This window comes from Lupinus angustifolius, chromosome LG20 (assembly GCF_001865875.1).
Source record: "Lupinus angustifolius cultivar Tanjil chromosome LG20, LupAngTanjil_v1.0, whole genome shotgun sequence".
Lineage (NCBI taxonomy): Eukaryota > Viridiplantae > Streptophyta > Magnoliopsida > Fabales > Fabaceae > Lupinus > Lupinus angustifolius.
Genome location: NC_032028.1, coordinates 21,705,190 through 21,714,495, shown reverse-complemented (window position 1 = coordinate 21,714,495; position 9,306 = coordinate 21,705,190).

Sequence of the window (9,306 nt, the reverse complement as noted above, 5' to 3'; positions counted from 1 at the left end):
GATGAGACCTACGCTCCTGTAGCCAGACTTAAGGCCATTATGATGCTCTTGTCATTTGCATCAATCATGAACTTTAAACTTTTTCAAATGGATGTTAAAAGTGCCTTTTTAAATGGATATATTCAAGAGGAGGTGTACGTAGACCAACCACCAGGGTTTGAAAACTTCAAATACCCGAACCACGTGTATAAACTCCAGAAGGCCCTCTATGGCCTAAAACAGGCTCCCATAGCCTGGTATGATAGATTGAGTTCGTTCCTACTAGAAAAAGGGTTCGAAAGAGGTTTGGTCAACACCACTCTCTTCATCTGTAGATATAATAATCATGTTTTACTTGTACAAATATATGTTGATGATATCATCTTTGGATCTACTAATGACATCCTTTGTAAGGAGTTTTCTGAGTTGATGCAGGGGGAGATTGAAATGTCGATGATGGGTGATCTGACCTTCTTTCTTGGACTTCAAATCAAACAAATGGAAAATGGCATCTTCATTCATCAGTCGAAATATTGCAAGGGATTACTGAAGAAATTCGATATGGAGCAATGTAAGGACGCATCTACACCTATGGCATCTGCATGTTATCCGGACAAAGATGAAAAGGGAAAAGCGATTGAGGTAACCAAATATCGTGGGATAATTGGCTCCTTATTGTATTTAACTGCTAGCCGCCCCGATATTATGTTTAGCGTTTGTTTGTGTGTTAGGTTGCAAGCTTCGCCAAAAGAATCGCATTATATTGCTGTAAAATGTATCATGAGATATCTAAAAGGAACTATTCATATGGGATTATGGTATCATAGGGAGGCCTCCCTATCCTTGTTAGGTTACTCTGATTCCGACTTCGCTTGGTGCAAGTGTGATCATAAAAGCACCAGTGGGACTTGTCACCTATTAGGCAGCTCCCTAGTTGCATGGCACAACAAAAAGCAAGTGTGCCTTGCTTTGTCCACTGTTGAAGCGGAATACATTGTCGCTGGCGTGTGTTGTGCTCAAATCCTTTGGATGAAGTAGCAACTTAAGGACTTGGGCTCATATTAGAAAAGATCCCTATTAAATGTGATAACACAAGTGCCATTAACCTCTCCAAGAATCTCGTCTTGCATTCTAGAACTAAGCATATTGAAATAATGCATCATTTCTTGTGTGATCATGTTCAAAAAGGTGATTGTATATGGGAATTTGTTAAAACATCTAAACAATTAGCATATATTTTCACCAAGCCCCTCCCCCGAGATACTTTCTATGTTCTTCGAAGAGAACTAGGAATTCTTGATGAAAAATATCTCGATTAATTTTGTTTTTATTGCCTTGCATGATCCCTTTAAATGCCTTGTAAATAATGATTGAATGCCTATGATTCCTTATATAATCCATGATTCTGTGCTTAAAAGCTTTAAATATATGTGATAGCTTAAAATCAAATTATCCAATTAAGTTTGAAATCCATGCATGCTTTTATAAACATCCAAAACACTGAAACTGATGCATTTAATCGATTAAGTAAATCAATTAATCGATTACCTGGGCCAAAACCTTTAAAACTGTCATTTTCAACTCGGGTTAATCGATTAAGAGATGATGTTAATCGATTAACGGCATCAGTATATAAGAAACAAAAGCGTTTCTGGACATTTTTCAAAACCCCATTCATCCCCTTTTCTCTCAAATCTCAGAGGAACAAGTCCAACATCATCCTAAGCTTTGTCCTAGCCCTAAACAAAATCACCCCTCCACATTTTCACTCCATAAACCGTCATCCTCATCTCCTACTTCCAAGAAATTCGCTTTCCCCAAATCAAAAACCTTACCCTAGTTTTCCCTCAACCTTTCCTCTAAACCTTCATCACGATTTAGTGTTTGATTGCTAAGGAAAGAGAACGTGGAAAGAGAATCATGACAACCGCACAACGTCCACCGTGTGCTCCAAAAGCTGTGCCACCTCCACAACCAAGGCAGAACCGCGGGGACCCATAAGAAACTCGGTTGTAGAAATTTCAGGGAAGAAAGCCTACGTATATTCGGATTGCGAATGTGACTTGGCTAGCGGAACAGAACTTCGAGTTTCCGCATGGCTTGCAAGCTCAAGGGGTTGTCCCCTTCTTGGAATTGAAAGGTAATATTTACCCTGCTCTAGTTAGGGAGTATTACGCGAATTTTAGATATAAAGATGAGAAATATTGGTCGATGATAGCTGGAAAGTTGTTCGAAATTAATGAAGAAATATTTTTGAATGTCGGTAGTTTAACTTGTTCTGGTGCTAGTTTAAGTCAAAGTCTTATGCTTTATCAATTTGATTGTCCAATATGCCTTATGCTCTAGTTCCATTGGAAGGTGGCATGGCTTACCATAAATCACCCTAAATGGCGACACACCAATAGGTGTTTTATATGCAGTGTGGTATGCCCATAAATCATCGTCAAGCTTTTAGGACCAATCTTTCCTGCTCCTAGTCACTATCTTCTCCAATATAATCTTAATCTCACGATTTGATATTTCCACTTGGCCACTTATTTGAGGGTGGTAAGGAGTACCATCCCAACGAAAAACGCCATACTTCTTCAAGAGGTTTTCAAAATATCTTTCAATGAAGTGTGAGCCTCCATCACTAATAAATAGCCTTGTGACCCCAAACCTTGGAAATATGATATTGGTAAACAATTTGATGATCGTTTTAGCATCATTGTGTGGAGATGAAATTGTCTCCACCCAGTTAAAATCATAATCGACTTCCACCAAGATATATTTGTTGTTGTTTGAAGTAGGAAAATGTCTCATATAGTCAATTCCCTACACATCAAATATCTCTACCTCAAGGATGGGGTTCATTGCCATTTCATGTTTTTTTTATATGTTCCCCACCCTTTGGCAAGAATCACATGTGCGAACAAAACTCCTTCCATCTTTGAATATGTGTGGCCAAAAGAAACCACATTGTAAAGCCTTTGCTATTATTTTTGAAGTATTGGCATGACCTCCATAAGAGGCAGAGTGGCAAAAGCTTAGGATCTTTGGCACTTCTTCTTCTAGAATACATCTTTTATAAATACCATCGACATAGAGTCAATAGAGGTAAGGATCATCCTAGATATACTTCTTCAGATCTGAGATGAATTTTTTTTTGTGGTGTCATTTCAGGTGGAAGCATCTTGTTGACCAAATAGTTGACAAAGTCAACATACTAAGATGCCTCTATAGTGGCCAGGAGGAAGAGTTGCTCATCAGGAAAAGAATCATCAATAGGTTTATCCCCCCCCCCCCACTTGGATGTTCATGCCGAGATAAGTGATCTGCAACTAGATTGTATGTCCCCTTTCTGTCAACAATCTCCAAATCAAGTGTTTTACTTGCCTAGTAGATGATATGCATCTTTTTGTCCTTATTTTGACCTAGTACTGCTTCCATAGCGTAGTCACTAGCTTCACACACCACTTCAAATGGAAGATTCCATTCTGGTGATTGCAATATTGGTGTAGTGATCAATGCCTCCTTCAACCTGTAAAACGATTCTAGATAAGCAACACTAAAATAAAATGTAGTATCTTTCATCAAAAGGTTAGAGATGGGTTTCACAATTTTATAAAAATCTTTTATGAATCTGCGGTAAAATCTCGTATAGCCTAAGAAACTCCTAACACCCATTATGTTAATTGATGATGGCATATTTTCTATTACTACAATTTTTGTCCTATCCACCTCTATCTTTTTTCCAGAAATTAAATGCCCCAAAACAATACCCTATCGAATCATGAAGTGACATTTTTTTCAATTTAATACAAGATTCACTTCCTCACATATTTGGAAAGTGGTTGGGGCATTACATATCCCACAAGGCATTCTTCTATAAGCAAATGTGTCATAAGCACATGTGAAAGTAGTTTTTTGTTGGTCTTCAGGGTGAATGGGGATTTGATGGAATCTCGAGTACCCATCTAAATAGCAGAAATATTCATGTGTAGAAGGCCTTTCAAGCATTTGATCAATGAATGGGAGAGAGAAGTTATCTTTCCAAGTGGTTGTGTTTAATTTTCTATAATCAATGCACATTTTCCAGCCTGTGACTTTTCTAGTTGGTATTAATTCATTTTCCACAACAGTCATCCCACCCTTTTTAGGAACCACATGAACTAGGATCACCTATTCACTATGAGATATAGGGTATATTACCCCAACTCGAAAAGTTTTAGCACCTCTTTCCTAACCACTTATTCTTCTTAGGATTTAGTCTCCTCTGGTTTTCAATTGAAGTTTTATGGTTAGGTTCCATGAAATTCTATGCATACAAAAAGAAGGATTTATGCCCTTAATAACATCTGATGTGTATCCTATTATCTTCCTATGCATTCTCTATACTCTTAGCAATTTTTCAGTTTCCAATTTATATAATTTAGCATTAATGACAATTGGATAAGATGAATTGGGTTCAATAAATTCATACCTGTGGATGGAGGGGAGTGTTTTTAATTCAACTCTAGGTGTTTTCCCTTTCTTCCAATCTCCAGATTTAGGCATTATCTTCAAGTTCTCATCTTGCAGGTTGTGAGGATGCGTTGTGCTTGCATTCAGAAATTCAATAACCTCAACCACTTCCTCATCTACCATGCATCTCTCCAAGGGATCCTTAGATTGCACTCTAGCTATTTACTTTTTCACAACTTGGTTCAGTATATCAACCATGCAACATGAATCCTCAAGAGAAGGTTGTTTAATATATTTAGCAATATCAATTTCAACATTTTCATCCCCTATGCTTAGGGAAAATTTTCAATTCTTTACATCAATTATAAAACTAGCAATAGCCAAAAAGAGTATACCTAGTATGATCGGGAATGAAAAATCTCCAAAATGCCTATAGGTAATTTAACTGACCTATCCGCTAATTGAAGTCATATAGTAGTGTGTTTTAGTTCACCCACTTCCAACTTTTTGCACACAGATAAGGATATGAGACTCACACTTGCCCTCAAGTCACATAAGACATGATCAAAACTAGTGTTTCCAATTAAACATGGGATAGAAAAACTACCAGGATCTTCTAATTTATGAGGCAATTTATTTTGAATTAAAGCACTACACTCCTCAGATAAAGCAATTCTTACATAATCCTCTAGTCTTCTTTTTTCAGATAAAGTATCCTTAAGAAATTTTGTCTATGCATGCATCTCCTACAGTGCCTCAGTGAAGGACAAGTTGATGTATAATTTCTTAAGAATATCCAAAAACTTACCAAATTTATTTTCTAATTTTTCCTTTTCTAATTATAGGGTAAAAAGAACTTGTGGTACATATGGCGGCGGAGTTACATACTTAGACACTTTTTCAAAAATTTGTTCCCCTTTAGGGAGTTGTCTCTAAGTATGTTCTTCTTCCACTTGAGCATTTTTCCTAGATTTAGGAATATCACTTAGTTCCTTTCCACTCCTTAATTTGATAGCCTTACAATGTTCATCATATAGATTTTTTTCTGGCTATCCTGGAAACATCCAAGTTTGCCTATTAGGATTACTAGCTTGTTGGACAATTTGTGTTTCTATCATTTTATGATGGATGATCAAGTTTTCAAATTCATAATTCAAGTCATTGAGCATGTTTGAAAAACTTTTATTAATCATGACTTAACCTTCATGAAATTTATTTTGGTTAGCAAGCAATTTTTCATGACCATCCATTATTGTTTTAAGAGTAGGATCAATAGGATAATATTGTACATGTGGAAACCTTGTTGGATGTTTCCTATTACCTAGCTCATCCTGGTATTGATGATTCAAAGTGTTTTTGCTCCTCCAAGAAAGGGTGGGACTGTTCTGCATGTATGATGGGTTGGCTTGTTGTCCGCTTTGCTCCTTATAGTCATAGTAGTTGCATGATTCAGATTGTTCATTGGTCAATGCTCAATGTTCAGGTTCAGTAAAGTGTTTGCATTCAGACCACTCATGGCCTTTTACTCCACACCCTTCACATGTTGCAGTAGACCCAATAGTATTAGTATGATATTTTTCCACATTTCCAAACCTTCGAGAAAGGTTCTCTAGCATGGAAATTATCTTCTCCATTTGATTTTGTGAATATTGTGCACCAGATTCTCTCCTTGGATGGTGTCTTCTTTCATTTGCCCATTGGTGATGATTAGAGACCACATTCTCTATGAACTTTGAAGCAGCATCAATTCCTTTGCACATGAAAGTACCACCCGATGAAGAGTCCATCAAATATTGTGATGGAAAATCTAGCCCACTGTAGAAGTTCTAAACCAGTATCCAAGGTGGAATACCATGATGATGGCAAGCTTCAATCAACTCATTTAATATTTCCCAGACCTCAGTAATTGACTCCTCATCCTTTTGACTGAAGTTTTGGATGAGGTGCTATAGTGCACGGTTTTGAAAGGAGGAAAGTATTTGTTGAGAAAATCCTCCTCCCAAGTTTGTCATGTTGCTTAAATTTCAGCATTTTGATTCCTTAGGGAATATGGTAATATTCGGAGACGAATGACATCTTCACAAGCCCCATGAATTCTTACAGTCTCATAGAATTCCAAAAACTGATCAATATGGGCATTCAAATCTTTATGAGTTCCTCCTCCAAATTGGTTTTGCATCACCATTTTATCAGAGTAGATGGTAGAGAAAAGTTCTATGTCATAATAGTTGGGTGGATTATTCCAGGAACTACGAGCATTAGGAGATGTTAGTCGCAAAGTGATTTTTCATCTCGTTCAGTCATTGTTTGTATACGCGCACATCTTTCTCTTGCTCTTTCTCTTTGTTGCCTTATGCTTCTACATAGAGTCCTTTCTGGCTCTCAGTAGTAATTCAAACTTTGCATAAACCAAGTGGGCAACCTGCAGAGCTACCAAGAAAGAGGAAAACGAATAATATACTAGACTAAAGTAATGAATTAATTGAGAATTAAAGAAATTTTGACAAAGTCCCCGACATAGGTGCCAAAAACTTGATAGGGCAAATCGCAAGTGCACGATTATGGCGTCAAGTAATAAAATATCGATCCCTCGAGGACTGTAAAATTCCTTTAATTATAACAATTAATTTATACACAACTCAAATAGGGATTAAAAGTGGATTAGGATAGAGTTGTGTTGCAAGGGTTAATGTAGTCCCGACCCCCCAAGTTTCTATTTTTTCACATGAATATAAAGACATGTCAAAAGTGAAGCGTTTTCAGAATCCATTAAAATTAGCACCTCAATCACAATGTGTTGCATCTTCAATAGAAGATCCAACTCATTTTTCACCAACAATAAATCATACAGACCTTTCACCATAAGCACAAGCGACACATGATACTGCACCACCAGTACATTCCTTATAAGTTCCTGATGTGTCAGCTCCGGAAGTCCCAGAAGAAGTTGAAACATTGACAGATCATGTTGGACGTGAGTTTACACATTATTAGGTTGTCGAGGCAATAGGTACAAGTATTATGTTTACTTCGTATTTATAATAATAATAGGCTTATTATTTCTGCATCATGTATAGTAATGAGCTAAGGGTTTATAAAGAACTAACCATTAGGATTCAAAGAATTTTATATTTTCACATCATTGGTATTTTCTACGTGAATTCCATTAGTATTGGGGCTATCTTTTGGAGCTATTATGAAGAGTGCTTCTATATGAACCTTTTCACCGCCATCAAATCTGACATTGAATTGAGGGCATTTCTCTATCCTAAGTCCATGCATAGTCAAGTTGGAACAATATCATATGTTACAAATTAAGCTCAATAATGCAGATATAAGTATAAGATGTATATAGAAGAAAGACTTTGAAAACTTAAAATTGGGCTATCACATGGTCTAAGGAGTGTTGTTCAACTATGTCCCTATGGCATTTAATGTAGAGGGGTTAGTGGTTGTTTAAAGCTTCAAAGTCTTTCAATTTATAACATTTACACATAGAATACAATCTGCCTACTCGGTTTATTCTCAATATTTGTAGCATATCTATATTGCAATAAAAAACATCAACTAATTGGTCCATACTATCAAAGCACAAAACTACCTTTGGATACAAATAATCAGCAGTAATACATTATTAAACTTAAAACAACATATTATCTCTTATATATATACCAATTAGACAGTGTTTGATTTGCAGTGTTTGGTTCATATAATATTGCAGTGTTTGATTATATGGAGTGTATAATTAGACAAAGTTTGATTTGTAGTGTTTGATTCATAGAAAATTGATAAAATTAAAGTAAATTCATACTTGTGTACTACATCAATTGTAAGGTGTGAATATCATCTTTAGAAATGTATTACACATGCAATATCATATGAGCCAAGTGTATATAAAGATGCAATAATTATCAATATTTTTTTACTGGTCCAACTAAATGTTTTCATTTTATTATTTCAGGAAAATGATGATGCAAGTATGTCTGATACACCTTTGGATGCAAGAGGACCATCTAGAGCCAACAACCTTTAGGATTTATGTTATGTATTTTGTTTTTAAAGTGTCATATGAGACTACTTTTAGTTTTTTGAGATTATATGGTGTATTTAGATTTATAATGAAGGATGGATTATAACCCTCTCAACTATGTTATGCTACCTCGGTTATTTGAAATGAAGTTTTATTATTGCTAAGAATATTTGTATTTAGTATTGTATATTTAAATGATAATTATAAATAAATAATGAGATTAAAGTTGTGAAAATTATGAAGTTAAATTGAAGTTGAAATCCTCTAGAAACATATAATAGTTACCTCTTTCAACAGGTCTCTATATGTTATTTTGAGTTGTGGGGGTTGAAAATCTTCACAATTAACCTTCTTAAATAGTGGAGGTTTAAAGTCTCCATGGTGAACATTACAAAGAGCTCCTCAAACAGTGGAGGTTAAAAACCTCCACAAATAAACTGCTACACGTGTATAGATACCAGAGGTTTTTTAAAAGCTCCACAAAATGCTTCTAGCAATCATAACTGTGGAGGTTTTTGAAACATCCGCTAGTTATATCGTGAAGGTTAAAAACCTCCGCTAATTGTAAAAAAAACCTCCACTAAATACAAAATCTGTTGTAGTGACAATTGACAAGAATAATTATAAAAATAGTAGGAAGGATCAAAATCTAATTTAGGAATAGTTCCCATAATAAGGATTACTGCCTTTACACTCGCAAATCCTTGTTTTGCTTCATTTCATGAACTTTAAGTTGTGAGGGTGAATTACTCTTTGATATGTGTCATCCTCTCTCGGACTTCGACACTTGTATTCAGTTGAAGTCACACATACTATCGTGGTACGGTAATCAATCGAATCATTTACTTGAATCT